This window comes from Numida meleagris, chromosome 6, assembly GCF_002078875.1.
Source record: "Numida meleagris isolate 19003 breed g44 Domestic line chromosome 6, NumMel1.0, whole genome shotgun sequence".
NCBI lineage: Eukaryota > Metazoa > Chordata > Aves > Galliformes > Numididae > Numida > Numida meleagris.
Genome location: NC_034414.1, coordinates 12,675,649 through 12,689,682, shown reverse-complemented (window position 1 = coordinate 12,689,682; position 14,034 = coordinate 12,675,649). Strand labels below are relative to the sequence as shown.

General features: G+C 45.7%; 1 protein-coding gene across 3 annotated transcripts in view; it reads left to right on the top strand.

Annotated features, from left to right (window-relative positions):
- LOC110401284 overlaps window positions 1–14,034 on the top strand; it is a 41,598-nt gene that overhangs the window by 6,727 nt on the left and 20,837 nt on the right. Inside the window, exon 4 of one of the 3 annotated variants that reach the window (XM_021402209.1) lies at window positions 5,454–5,694. The exons of the other annotated variants lie outside the window; for them this stretch is intronic. The gene's annotated coding sequence lies outside the window, so the exon portion shown is untranslated. Of the gene's footprint in view, window positions 1–5,453; window positions 5,695–14,034 lie in introns of those variants that run through there. 3 annotated transcript variants of the gene reach the window in all.

Genomic DNA, 14,034 nt, shown 5'->3' with positions numbered 1-14,034 from the left:
CATTTTTAAAGCAAAGATAGGTGTGTGCTCTTAAGATATAGGTTCTGCTGTGCCTCAGATAGACATTCAAAGTGTGGCTTGGCAGGAAGAGGGGGGTGATTTGTGATCATTTTCAAGATGATCATCAATTTTTTTTTCCCAGTCTTGTTTTTCTTCAATTTTTCTTTCAAATCTCCCTAATTCTTAATTAAACATGATATGCTGCGTGATGACTCAGTACTGAAGGTCTAAAATGTGGCAGTGTTTCCAAAGGAAGATGAGACTGAGCAGAAAGCGGTGCAGCCTGCGTGGCTGAAGAGCACTGAGTGGTCTTTTGGTTCCGCTTCCTTACACGGTGGCAGAGAGATTCTTAATGTACTCCAAGCAGGTACCAGCATCTCTGGCTGTGGCACAGCATTGTGCAGACAAGTAGTGGCTCTCCTCAGCAAAGAGCTTGCTAGCTGAAGAGACAAAGCAAAGCTGAGAATTGGAAGTGGAACCACAGAAGGGCAAAATGGTTACTAAATATGCCTCTAGTGTTAGCACGCTGGATATTTTCAGGAATGTTAGGTGAATACTGACCCATAGTTCTATCAAATTGTTTTTCCAATTTGCACTTAAATTTTAAATAGGCAATGAAATCTTGCTGCTTGCCAATGGACTGCCAACAAATCATTTCCCTGTTACTGTGCTGAGCTTGGAGTTGCTGGTTTGTGGTGTCTTGATTCATGTGTTTAAATGAAACTTCACAAATATTTAGCAAACACTCGCAGGGCATAGTCCTGTTGTTTTGCAGTCTGTAATAAGCCTTTCTTAAGGAGAAGGATGTTACAAAAGAGAGCAGGTGCCTGACTTTGAGCTGCTGTAGAAGCAATCTTTATGCTTGCAGAATCTGTTGTTTCTCTAGCTTGGACCTAATGGTAAAAGGAACAGCCAGCCTGTGTCCTGGGTGTGGCAAGTGCAAAGTATGCCACTTTTCACCAATTCTCTCCAACCTCCTGTTGTTTTCTCATACCTCTATCCAGATTCAGCTGTATTCCTAGACCCTATGTGGTTCTGGCCCTAAGAGGCAGTATCTCAGTGCAGGTACCCTTTTAAAATGCGTCAGTTTGATGAAAAAGAAAATATGAGAGACTAGAAGATACGGTCATGGATTCTGTGAGATGTGTGTTTGCACAAGAGCTGGATTTCTGAATACTGCACCTCCTGAACACTCCCCACTTACTACATTTTTAATATCCTTTTTTCTAATTGTATGTCACTTCTGTTCTGTACCTCCTATGGTCTATGTATGATTCATGGTGTATGTGTGGGAGACCTTAGATATTTAATTCTCTGATGTCAGAAGGGAAAAGATACCGGCATGCACTGGCTTTTTCTTATTGTATGAGAGTGAACAATTTTTGCAGTGGCGACAGGGATGTGCAGTTCCCTTGGCATACATCTTGTCCTTGCCACGTGACAAGCTTTTAGACTGGTCTCTGGGGCAGTGGGCTTCACCCATTTCTTCACTCCAGGCCTCCAGGCTGAAGTATTTGTGGGCAGGGCAATACCAGTTGAGTAGAGAAATTTCAGCAGTAGAATTTGTGAGGTGAGAGATGGAGCAGAGCCTGGGTCTCTGGTGGCCGGAATGTGACGTGATACATTTACATGCTCAGACAGAAGGAGCTTGGTCTGCTGCATCTCCTGGAATATTGTTCTGTGTGTTCAGCTGCTGCTAGCCCAGCGTTCTTTCATTTTTAATCGTATCAACTGTTTGTGCCCACAGCATTACAGTGAGGAAGAGAAATCTCTCTCATTCTGCAGCTTGTAAAACTAAGTAGTATTTCTATCCCTAGGTTTGGTCTCTAGAAGTGAAGACTGAAGGTACTCAATACATTATTGGGATCTTCTAGATGACGGATTTGTCCTTATTCTCTTCTGCCTGTTTGTATATGCCTAGCAGTAATGTTGAACGTGTGTTCTGTGACTAATAATCTGTCTTGCATCCCCTGTTAAAATATGCTCCCTTGCAAGCAGAACACCTGGAGATCTGGACTCAAGAGAGCATTATGTTACGGATGATTTATTTTTTTAAAGCAAAAACAAACCAAAAGTCCCTCAGTAACATTTAATATCTTTTAGGGAAAGGTTACTGACAGCCAGTTAATTCAGTGCGTGACCTCAGTAGGAGTTCTTAGGCACATAAGAGTAGCCAAAAATAGCTCCATGAAGGTTGAGGATGGCATCTTTTCTGCATATGAGAACGATTTCCTGAAACGTCTATATGGTAAACAAGCAAGAATGGCTAGAAAGAAAAAAGATAATGGAAATGGTCTTAGAAGGAAGTCAGAGCCTGTTTAATGTGTTCTTTATTCAAATAAACCTGCAGGAACTGCTGTTTGCCTTGGGGCTTTTTCTGCATGTGAAAGGGAGAAAGCCTGTGTTAACCTCCAACCCACGCTTCAAATGTGGCTGGCCAAATAAAAGCTGGATTCAAGCTGTCAATAGATGAACAACAGCAAGGGGGGGACCCTTATGTTTTAAAATGGAGCCATAGGCTGGCGTCCAAGTGATTATTAAGCTCCTGACTGACCCTGGAGTAGGAAAGAATAATTCAGCTTGTCAGACCAAATGTTCTCTTTCTTTTGATATGTGCATGCTGAAACAGAGTTTACGAGAAGCTTTCATAGCAAATTCCAAAGTCACCACAAAGCACTTTAATTATTGAATAGGTAAAAGCTAACGCAGGCGGGAAGGGCTCTGTATTTCTCTGTGCGTTAATCTCCTACCTCCCGCCTCCTTCTGCCCAAGTCCCCTTGGTTAATCAGGTTATGTTCGCCCTATTTCTCTCCAGAAGCAAGCAGAATGCAGCATCAGTAGAAATGGGAAAGAAAGGAGAAGAGCATGCTGACAGCAAGAGCGGGTCAAGGATGCTCCAGAAATGAAAGCTTCCCTCTGGCAGGGTTCCCAAGATCGCAGCAGGATGGCTGCGAGGTGTCTCTGACCCATCGCACTGACATGTTTAATCTCGCCTCCCAGGCTGTGTGCCAAAGGGCAGTGACTTTGCCTTCTGTGCTCAGCCTGGAGGCATCAGCGGTCCCTGCAGCGAGCAGCCCCCTCCCCGAGCACCCACACGGCAGCCTGTGTCAGCTGGGAGCCTGTATGAGGCTGATGTCCCTCGGGGAGCGTGCTCTGCTGGACGTTTGCCACACAGTGGTTAATCCTGGAGGGGAGGCTGGAGGTTGTTTCTGCATGCACAAAAGCTGTGTGTGCTGACCGCCTCTGCGCAGTGATTCTTGCTGCACTCATCCTCTTGAACATACGGCTGCAAGCCGCAGAAAAATAGCACAGAGGGATCTGCAGTGATGGATGGCTGTGGGAAACGGAGCCAGCACGTATGCAGCCAGCATCACTCACCTGCTGTGCGTTTGTGTTGGGTTATGCTGCCGAGCCTCAGCTCCCTTTATGTGTGGTGATCCTGGAGATCAGCTTTGAGGTTTGCAGGGTCCTTGGTATGGATGCATGCCTTGGAAATGTTCTCATCTCCATTTATAAGTTGCAATGCCAGACAGGGGGATTGAGAACCAAAGCTCTTCTGTCACCAGTGTCTTGAATCAAACTTGTAGCTGAAACCTTTCCTGAAATGTGATTTTTCTTTTCTGATCTCTGGATCTGGACAAGCAACTCAATTTCATTAGTTCTGGTGGAAGAACCAGATGCAGTGACTTGCGACTTTTGGGAGGCTGGCAGACATTTCGGCTGGATGTAAATCTGCAGGTCTGCATCTGCATTCTGTTCTGGGAGTGAATTTATCTGAAAGCTCAAAATCAAGCCCTTCTAGACCAAGAATCTCCAGGGAGGTTATGCATAACTCTGCTTCTCTAATGCTCTGCTCCTGGCTCAGGACCAAGTGAGTGTCAGCCTATGGCTGCGTTTCACTGCCAGGAAGTGCCACGCCATACAAGCCTTGCCTAATTCTGTCTTGTGCACCACTTCCTTGCTCAGATCTCATGGTGCACTGTCCCACTGAGACACAGGTATTCATCAGAAGAGACTTTTTAGCAGCCCCTTTTGCTAACAGTGCGGATAAGAAATATTTTTGTAGCTTGAAGCCAGGTGAATGCTAAAACATTCTTTCAAAAGCAGAAGAACTGGCAAATGCCAGTTTTTGCAGAGATTTGAGCTGGTAATTGCTGGTGCTGGGATGTGAATTCACATGTTTCCCAGCACGCAGCGGAGTGAACTGCATGCCCACGTGAATGAAGGATGACAGGAAATGAACCACCAGAAATGGTTTCTTGGCTGGGAAGGGCTGTGGGGGGGAAAAAAGACAAGGTGCAGCAAGCCCCATGCTGCCATGGAGCCAGGCCCTGCAGGTGCCTACAAGCCATGTAGAGATTGCAGAGCCGTGCTCCCACTGCACAGTGCTCACTGCTTTTTCATAGGTCAGGAACTATTTTACTTTTTAATTAGTGCAGTTTTCTCTTTCAGCAAAGTTCCAAGACTCCAGAAGATGGAGCTTTAGGGAAAGCCACAAGGTTTTCTCTGGCAAGGCAGCACTGAAAGGAAGCTGAAAGGCAAAAATCTTGGTGGAGAAAGTGGGCCAGGAGGCACTGGAACAGTGGCTCCGTTGTTTGAGTTGTGCGGTAGCTGGTGGATATGGCTGCATATCCCACAGAATTGCATGTTACAGAGGTGTGGCTCATGGCATGTGCAGCAACCCAATCACAAGGTAATGACCGGAGCTGTGGGAGAGGCATGTGAGCAGGATAGGTTGTTAAATCATTAAAAAAGCAAACACAAATTAAAAGTCTATGTTACATTTTATACTTCAGAACTCAGCTCCTATTAGTTGGTTGTAGATGAGAAAGAACTTGGAAGCTTAGAAATTAATAATTGTGACAATGCCTGCCTTGGTTGTAACAGCTGATAATGGTTTTGATAGGATAGGTTGTTAAATCATTAGAAAAGCAAACACAAATTAAAAGTCTACGTTACATTTTATACTTCAGAACTCAGCTCCTATTAGTTGGTTGTAGATGAGAAAGAACTTGGAAGCTTAGAAATTAATAATTGTGACAATGCCTGCCTTGGTTGTAACAGCTGATAATGGTTTTGATAGGAGCAGTGGCTCTACTGCCTGCAAGCAATTACGTATTTAACCATTTAAGACATTGGTATCTTATGCATTGAAGGTCTGATAGTGCAGAAAGTATTGGTACTAAACATCCATTGAAGTCAAGGTGCTGAAAAAGAAATGTTTAGAAACACCAATTGATTGACAGCATGAATGAATTTGGCACAGTGTTCTGCCAGGGTTCCACGGGACTGGAGCTAATGGACTACTATCAGTTGGATAACTGTAATCTAAATCATTTTTTATTCCCTATGCTTTTCTGCTGAACATAGGACATTGAATTAGGGACTTGAGGAATAAAATGCTAATATTTTACAATGTAACTCATGGCATTAATGTTTATTCTCATGTCTAGTTGGAGGTATCCTGCAGAGATAAGGTTCCTGGGGGTTGGATGTTTCTTGTCTGGGCAGCCAGCATTTCCTCCAAACGTAAGTCTTTTTAAGCTGTTGTACGGGGCTTTCTTGAAGCTCTTTGTCCCCAGATTGACTTACTCAGTTTGGAAACCCCAGGCAGAGCGGTAAGCTGTTTGCTTCATGTAGAATCTTGAACATGGGCTTGTGGAAGTTGCTGGATGCCTAATATTGGCTGATTCATGAAACAGTTGGATGCATTTCTGGTACTTAGGGTGTAAGTGATTTGCTTTTGATAAAGCAGCTTTGAAAAATTCTTGGTGCCAAATGGAGACTAATTGCTCTTCATCCGACTTCTATCCTTTTAAAGATATAGCATCTTCTGGTTTCTGTGAAACAAACGTCATCACTGCTATCTCCATTGCTAAAGAAATGTCAAAAAGAAAATTGGTTTTCTAGCTAATACTGAGATCCTGCCCACAGTACCTGAAAATGCTTCTACCTCAGCCCCATAACTGGACGAAAGACATTGTTAAAGGCCTCCTGGATAAGCAGTCGTGCAAGGCCTTCAATAAGGAAATTAGTTTGAACTTTGTGCAGACACCTGTTCCTGCTATTATTACATGCAGATAAATCAAAGGGGAGAAAGGTCTCCAGACGTACAGAGTCCGATGGTTGATCTTACTGCGTGACGGAGTGGTTCCAAACATGCATCAAAATATTTTAACGTTAAAGATCTGCCTTTGCAGTTCCTCTGTAGAGCGTATAAAGCTAATGAGCCTTAGGGTGGTTCTGAGAGATGCTCTGGAATGTTATCCTCTGTGCAGCAGTGGCACTTTCACTGCAGCTCCTTCAGTAGTGAGCCAATAGCAGTCAATGCAAGGAAGAGCAGAAGTGGATCGCTGTTCTCCTGAAACAAGTTTTTGACCATTGTGGCTTTGGCAATTCCACCATGCACACACAGATCCTTGCATTGCAAATGGAAGCTGAATTTGCTCTTCTTGATACTTCTTACCTGTTTCTCACAATTAGCCTGTGAGGGGTGACAGACATCAATCCTTCAGAGGAGCCATCTTCCAGGAGGCTGAGAAAGAATCCAGTCTGACAAGCCATTTACCTTTGTCAGTATTCCTCCTTCTCATCTCATCCCCTCTGTCTGCTATCGGGTATCCTTAAGTATGATGTTGAAAGTCAGCAAAGATTTGAAAAAAAAAAAAAAAAAAAGCCAATCCCTCTGAGGCATTTTGCTGAAAAACAAACCTCCAGCAGTGACCTAGATCCACTGAAGTTTTCAATTACTTAGATCGCATCTTGCAGATAATGCAAGAAACCCATGTTTGGGCAAAGTCTTCCTATTTTAGTTTGAATTTGGTAATAGTCTCTTTAAAAAAGTAGGATGCTGGCTAAAGACAGCTGTAGAGCTCTTTGACCACTGATACTTCCCTTTTCATTGCATAAGTATGCTGAATAGTTGATGGCAAGCTTGAGAAATGGCATATCTAAAATATTTTGTGATGTCTTTTAGTTTTTTCTTTCCTCCCTCATGCTGCTGTTTGGCAGATGTGGATTCCAACATAGCTGAGCAGATTGGGTGTGCAGTCTGAGATTTGGACCCTGTGCTGCCCAGGTAGACTTTGACTCCTGCCAGGTGCAATCAGAAAGAGGGCTACCCTTGGGTTTTCTAAAGAACCTGTACATATTTTAGTTATGCAGAGTCCTGTGGGAGTCAGGAGCCCAAATACTTGGTTACAAACTGTGCCAGGTAGTGGGGGAGCCGCATGTGGCCCTGTGCCTACAGCTCACACAGTAGTGCTGCTGCCTGATCACAGTGCCATAGGACTCCTGGCACTGCCTGTATCTGCAGTCCTCCAGCAAAGAGCTTCCTTATGCATAGTCCTTTTAAAAAGACCAGAGTTGCCATTGCAGTGATGAAAATGAGAGCAATGTGAAATATTTATCCAGGTTATTCGTGTGGGGGAAAAAAAATGAGTTACTGCAGCTACTCTGCTTCCTCGTGCTGCTGCAAGGACACGTCGAGGCGGGAACTGCCCCGTTACTGCTGGGATGAGAAAGCAGAAGTGAGGCTGAGCAGTGAGACCTTGCGGTTTGGGGGCCGGCCTTTGTTGTGGGCTGATCTTTCAGAGCAGTCAGCCACAGCCGGGCTCCGGCAGTACTTCCTGGTGCTGAGTGTCCTCAGGGCCATGAGCAATAAATAGGGGTGGATATTGAGCGAGCAGCTGATACTGAGGAACCGACACCTGCTTCGTGTGTGTAACACCTGGGAGATTTGCTTTAAGAGCGTGTTCCTGATGGGAGTAAAATGCTTCTGTAGGTACATTAAGTGCTAGAGCTCACAGCTGAGCTGTGCAGTGAAGCAATGTGTGTCTGAGAGGTGTCTGATTTCAAACAGGTCGATATTTCTTATTGAAAAGGGAGGCATGTTTCGGGGAGAGCAATAATGAAATAATGTAACTTCAGTTTGGGCAGCAGCACAAACACCAGGGCAGCAGAGTGATGTTCCTGGGATGCTGTGTCCCTTGGCTGAGCGCTGCAGTGTGCTGGTGAGGGATGGCTCTGAGCTGGGGCTGGGAGAGAGGTGTAGAGAGGTGTCCTTACAGGGGCAGAGCACAAAACATTAGTGTTTGAACACAGTTTCTGTGTATGGTCACACTGTCTCCATTAGGATTCACTAGGAGTCTGAGACGGAAGCAAAGCTGCACGCTGCTTCTGCTCATTGCTGTGAGCTCTCTTCATCATTTCTGTGATGTTTCATGTGGGAAAAGCATTGGGCAATCTTGCTTAGAGGCATGAAGCGTGATACTCCTCTTGTCCTGTGATCTCCATTTTAGCTTTGGAAACCAGCCACTGTATTGTAGTGAGCAGCTTCACAACCGATACTCCTAGTGAAAGGTTTCCTAGTCACAGTCAGGTTTACCGCTACTGACGCTCACACATTGATGCTTGTGTGGGCAAAGGTTTCTTGGAGCAGCAGGACAAGCTACTGCCCTTGTGCCTGCTGGCAGGGGCTTGGTGCTGGCTGCCTGATGCCAGCTGCAGCCCATGTATCTAGGAGAGCACCGTGCCTTCAAACCTCCCTTGCAGGAGTCACATCCGAGCTGCTGACAGGCTACGCAAGGGGCTGATATGTGCTGCAGCATCTCTGCCCATGTGTGCTGCGGATCCTCAGAAGCAGGGGCTGCACACGAGTGCTTGTGCTGCAGTGCTCATGCTGTCTGCGGAGATGTGGGCAGGGGCTGCGTGTCAGATGAGCATCACTCACCCCTCCTGCTTGCGTGCCTGCCTGCCTCCCTGGGAGCGTGCTATTTCTGAATGTAGGCCAGTGCTTCATAAGCCTGTGTCATTGTTTGTTTGTGTACAGCGAACAGCTGCAGGCCAGCGGGCCTGGTTTTGCACTCGAATGGCATCCTGTGGTAGACTTGCTGAGAAGTAGCTTTGCTCAGTGAGAGGGGTGCTTCTGGCTGGTCTCCAAGCACAGTCAGCCACCTACCTGTATGAAGACTGCACTGTTCCGTGGGTCACCATTCCTTCCAGGAAGGCAGCGGAGAAGCTGCGTGCCTCTTCTGCATCTCCTCCAGATTTCGCACATCGAGACAAAGAGCATGAAATGCAGAATGGGAGGATTGTGTCTGAAGGGATTCCTTGTGAGAAATGGGTCTCGCATCCCTGAATAGAGATCCCCATAGTTTTAGCTGAACAGGGATTTGTTTAAGGCTTGGATCCCAGCTCTCACAGCTTCTTGTTCCATCACTCCAGTGTGTTGGTGTAAAGCAGTGCTGATCACCTAAGAATGGTTATTACAAAATGTAGTGGTAACTCCTGTGTTAGTCTTTGGACTGTGGTATGTTTGCTTTTCTTGAGATAAGCTGGCCTGAAACTTGAACACAGGAGGTTTCATACTAACGTGGGGAAGAACTTTACAGTGAGGGTGACGGAGCACTGGAACAGGTTGCCCAGAGAGGTGGCGGAGTCTCCTTCTATGGAGAGAGTCAAAACCTGGCTGGGCATCTCCCTGTGCGACCTGTTGGGGGGTGCCTGCTTTGGCAGGGGGGTTGGACTCAGTGGTCTCTTGAGGTCCCTTCCAACCGCTGCAATTCTGTGAGGAGCTGTGCCCAAGGGAGTGGTGAGTCAGGAAGGAAGGCTGCTCCATTTCTGCAGCACCTGGGATCGTGCTCAAAGACCAAGGTCTGTGAAGAAGTGCTGCACTCTCTGCTGTGGATCAGTACGAGTCAGCTGAGAGCCAGAGAAAAAATTAGCATATGTCAAGTGGCATTTCAGTGAATTGGTGTTAACTAGGGAGTTGGAGAGGAGAATCTGATTTCTCCTTTGTGCTTTCAGTAGCTCCCAGTGTGCTTTTATTCAAAGTAAATTCTAAATTACAGCCTGATTTCTGCAAGGAGCCTGAGCTCTTTTCCTGTTTCATGTCCCGTGCCGCACTGCTGTAAAGCATTTCTCGTAATGTCACACTCTGTGTGGCCTGTTCTTGCAAAGCAGGGTGCTTGGTGCTCACCAGCTGTGATAGTGCACTGGTTGAACAGAACAGCAAATCTTTGCCCCTGCCGCGTGCACACCTTGTGCGCACAGCCAGTGCCTGATGGCACCGTCCCTCCTCGTCTGCTGCCAGCTCACAGGATGATCAGCTCGTGGCAGCAAGGGGAGGAGAGCATGGTGGCTGCACAGGTGGCAGGCAGGGGATTGTGGCTCAGCCAGGCCCAGGGGTTGTCAGTTACAGAGCACGTGACTTTACAACTTGGTGCTTATTTCCGTAATTTATTATCTGTAGAAGTTGGGCAAAGGTAGAAATGGGAGGAGTGCTCGATGGGAAGTGTGTACTGTGGGGCTGCTGTGTCAGAGTTGTAAGTTCTGATCACAGGACACGCTATGTGTCCAATTAAGCTTTATCAGCACTCCCTTATCTGGCTCCTCCAGTCAGCTGGAGTTGAGAAGGCTGCAGATTGAGGCAGGAGGAAAGAAACCTGTCCTGTGCTTCATGCCGCAGTGGGGCTGCAAATCCCCAGAAGCACCACTCCTTGTTCAGTGCTGAGGAGCAGCTCCTGCCCCCGAAACCTGTTGATCTCTGGCTAGTTCCTGGAGTGATGAAGTGTATTTGGGTCTTCTTGTCTTAGCAGAAGCTAGAGCCTGGGAATGCTCTCATCCTTTTCTCTCATCTCTGAAATTTGTAGTCAGGGACTTGTCAAGCTGGTGTGGATGTGGCAGAAAAGACAGTGTGAGCATTGCCAAAGGCAGGACGCTTTCTCTTACCGTTTAAGGGTTGAAATACATAGCTGTGGGTACATTTCGGCTTGTGTGGTTTTTGGAGGGGATGGGGATGGTCATTGTGTGGGAAAGGTAGCAGCTGATGTGGGCTGGGAGAATGCTAGCAAAGAGCCCCAACCTTAGCTGTGCTCTTCAAATTGTCTTTCATATTATTGCTGTGCCATGGCACTATGCAGCTCAGCCATCATCCTAAACCTGCCCCATGTCATTTGCAGGGGTGCAAACGTAAGAGCCTCTGTATGCATTTGAGCTCTGACTGCCTGCAGGGTGCCTGCTGCCCTGGCTCTACAGCCCTGGTCTGTGGCAGGGAGGGCTCTGGGTGCTACTCCGTGCCCTCTGGTGAGCACTGTGCTGTCTGTCTGCCCTGCTGCTGGCACCTGCTTGGCCCTTCTGCAGCAGATGAGAGGCCAAGGGAGCCCTGACATGGTATTGCCTATTTAGGTTCTTAGCAACAAGAGTGGTGATTTCCCTTGTTTGCAGGGTTTCAGATAAGAACTTGGATCTCTTTTCAGGAAGGGATGTGACTGGAGGTAGCTGAGGGAAATGAAGTGTCTTGAAAAAGATGGAGGAAATTGGGGTAGGTGACCTAATGGTTTCCCAGCTTTTTAACCTCTACTGCAGGAGCACATCTGCCATTATTTGTTGGGGTTTATGGAGGAGAACTTCTGTAGATCCTGTGATGTCCGACTGCTGTCAAAACCTGAAGTTGCTGTGTTCTGTTTCTATCAAGCGCCAGCTTTTGCTGCGTGGTTAGAGAGCTTGGGAACAGGTTAAGAACACTGTCTCACCTCTGAAACTGTGCTTCACACTGGGCTTCAAAGCCCTTTAACATGCTGCCTGCAGGTAGTGGGATATTTGAGTAGGGTTTTACTTTGAGAGAGAGACACAGGAGAGATGATGGGGAACTCAACCTTAAACTTTCTTGCTGTCACTTCATCTGCTTGCACAAGTGACTTTCTGGATGAAGTGCTGTTTGAGAGTTCTGGCAAAGGACAAGGTGAGCTTTCTAGCTAATAACAATACCTCAGGATAGAAGTTGTAAGGATGTAGTTACAGTACAAATATGGGAATATGCAGCTGTAAAAGCACCTTACTACAAGGGGGTGGGAGGAAGTAAGTCACACAGAGCTTTGTCACACTGGGAAGTTGAAGGTTACCGTCTAGAGAGCTGCTCTGAGCATGCAGGCAGCTACTTGTAGGAATGGCTCCAGGGAAACAATGTCACTTCCTTCCCTTGACTGTTGCAGAGCTCTTGTTGAGAGAAAAAGTGCAGTGTTTTTTGCGGTGTGTCCAAGTATTTTTCATTACTGAAATTCACAGGCTGCAGAGAAGCCAGACTTGTGTCAATATCTGCTTTAAGTTATCCTCTGTTACTAGGAAAGCTCAGCTCTGAATGGCTGACAAAGCAGCCTGTGAGCATTCCTGGAACAACAGCTGCTGCATCGATACATGGAACAAGGAGAATACTAATCCATGGAGACTTAAATCTAATTTTTATGGTCAGTAATGGGCACAGCAGTAGAGAGTAATGGTGTAGTCTCCCCACGAGGCAGAAGTTCTCAATCTCTGAAAATGAAACCATTTAAAAGGAAACGTATTGTAACCATTTTGCTCCTGATGTGCTCTACCAGCACGAGGGGATGGCTGAGCAAGTGCTATGCACTGTTCTATTTCAATTTAGGCCTGAATAGACTGGGGTTTGACAGAACATCAGAAAATACACAGCCTAAGCACTAGAGAAGACTTGACTTTAGAATTCAGTAGGGTTTATTCTACAAATCTTAGATCAATGCCAATGATACAAGTTTTATGAATTCTCATTAAAAATACAAGTCAGTATAAAGATTCCAATAGTAATATAATGCATGATGACTCTGTTTCAAAACTTAAGGAATGAATCTGGGGTTTGGATCATGCTACAGAGAAGGGGAACACTACGTAGAAGAAAGAATACTCAGTTTACCTCCCTTAGTTCAGGAGGGGCCTGTGCCTTATTGCCACAATACCTGAAAAAGCAGTACGAGTGCATAGCAGCCTTGCCTGTGCAGTCTCCAGGCAAAACTGTTGAATTCACTATCTTCCTCCTCTCCCCCCACCCCCACAGTTCTAGTAAAGATCCATTTTGATAGCCTGATATCGCAACAGTAACTTAAAGCTATAGCAATGCTATCCCCCATCATGACTGCTAACAACAGTCTTCTGAACCGTAACGTCATCTTGTGATGCGCTGAAACTTTCTGCACTGTGCTAGGTGTTTTGATCAGCGTTCCAGGAATGCTAAATACTGAATCAAATCAAAGGTGAATTATTTCTGATTATAGAACTCCTGTCTGATTTTAAAATGAAATAATTGCAAAGCCTCAGTGCAGCTGAATACTCTCATCTCCTGTTTGTAGCTTCAAGCAAAATTAGAATACAAATCAGGTGTTTTTTGTATTCCTCTGATAAATGATGAAAGCGATGATCGCTTTCACTATATATTTCACTGAAATTTGGCCACAAAATTTCTAGATCGAATGTTTTGGAATGGGGGGGAATAAAACTACCCTTTCTTTCTGGGAACTGCCTGCACTATTAAGAGTATTAGGCTTAATAAAGCCATACTCTAAGCCTAGATTTTACATAAACTATCTACCGCAAGAGGTAACCTTGACAAGATGTATACCTCTTCTCCCTCGTGCATCCGTTTATTCCCAATGACCCTTTTACCCTGCTAGAAAATACTGCATCCCTCTTGCAGAGCCATCGCTTCTTGTAGCAAACCGCATTACATCACAGAGCAGGTATCATGCATCTATCTGCAGAAGCAGACCAGGAAACTGGGCTTAACAATTTGCATACAATTCCAGACAGAATTCGGTGCAGACAGTGACATTTAACTGAAACTCAGCTTTTATCAAAATAGTAGCATAATAGAAAAATCCAAGAACACCGGAAACAAGGAAGGTGCTGCCTTCCACGCACCGGTTAAAGAAAAGCCCCTCTTGCATAAATGGAGCAGCAGCACGGAAGCACAGACTTGGCTATACAAATACATCTGCAACAATCCTCCACTTGATGTCATACTGTGATGTTTTAACATCGTACCAGTGATGGCAGAACCCAGTATTAAGTCGTCACGCAAGCTAGTGGGGATTTCTTCTGTCTTGCTCTGCTGTGCTTGCTTTAAGTATTGTCATTCTGATTTGTCTTTGTAAATGCATCTTATACTCTTCAACAGTCACATTTAGTTAGAAGTTAAAAAAAAAAAAAAAAAATTCAGTAGCCCGTACTGAGCCTTTGTACAGT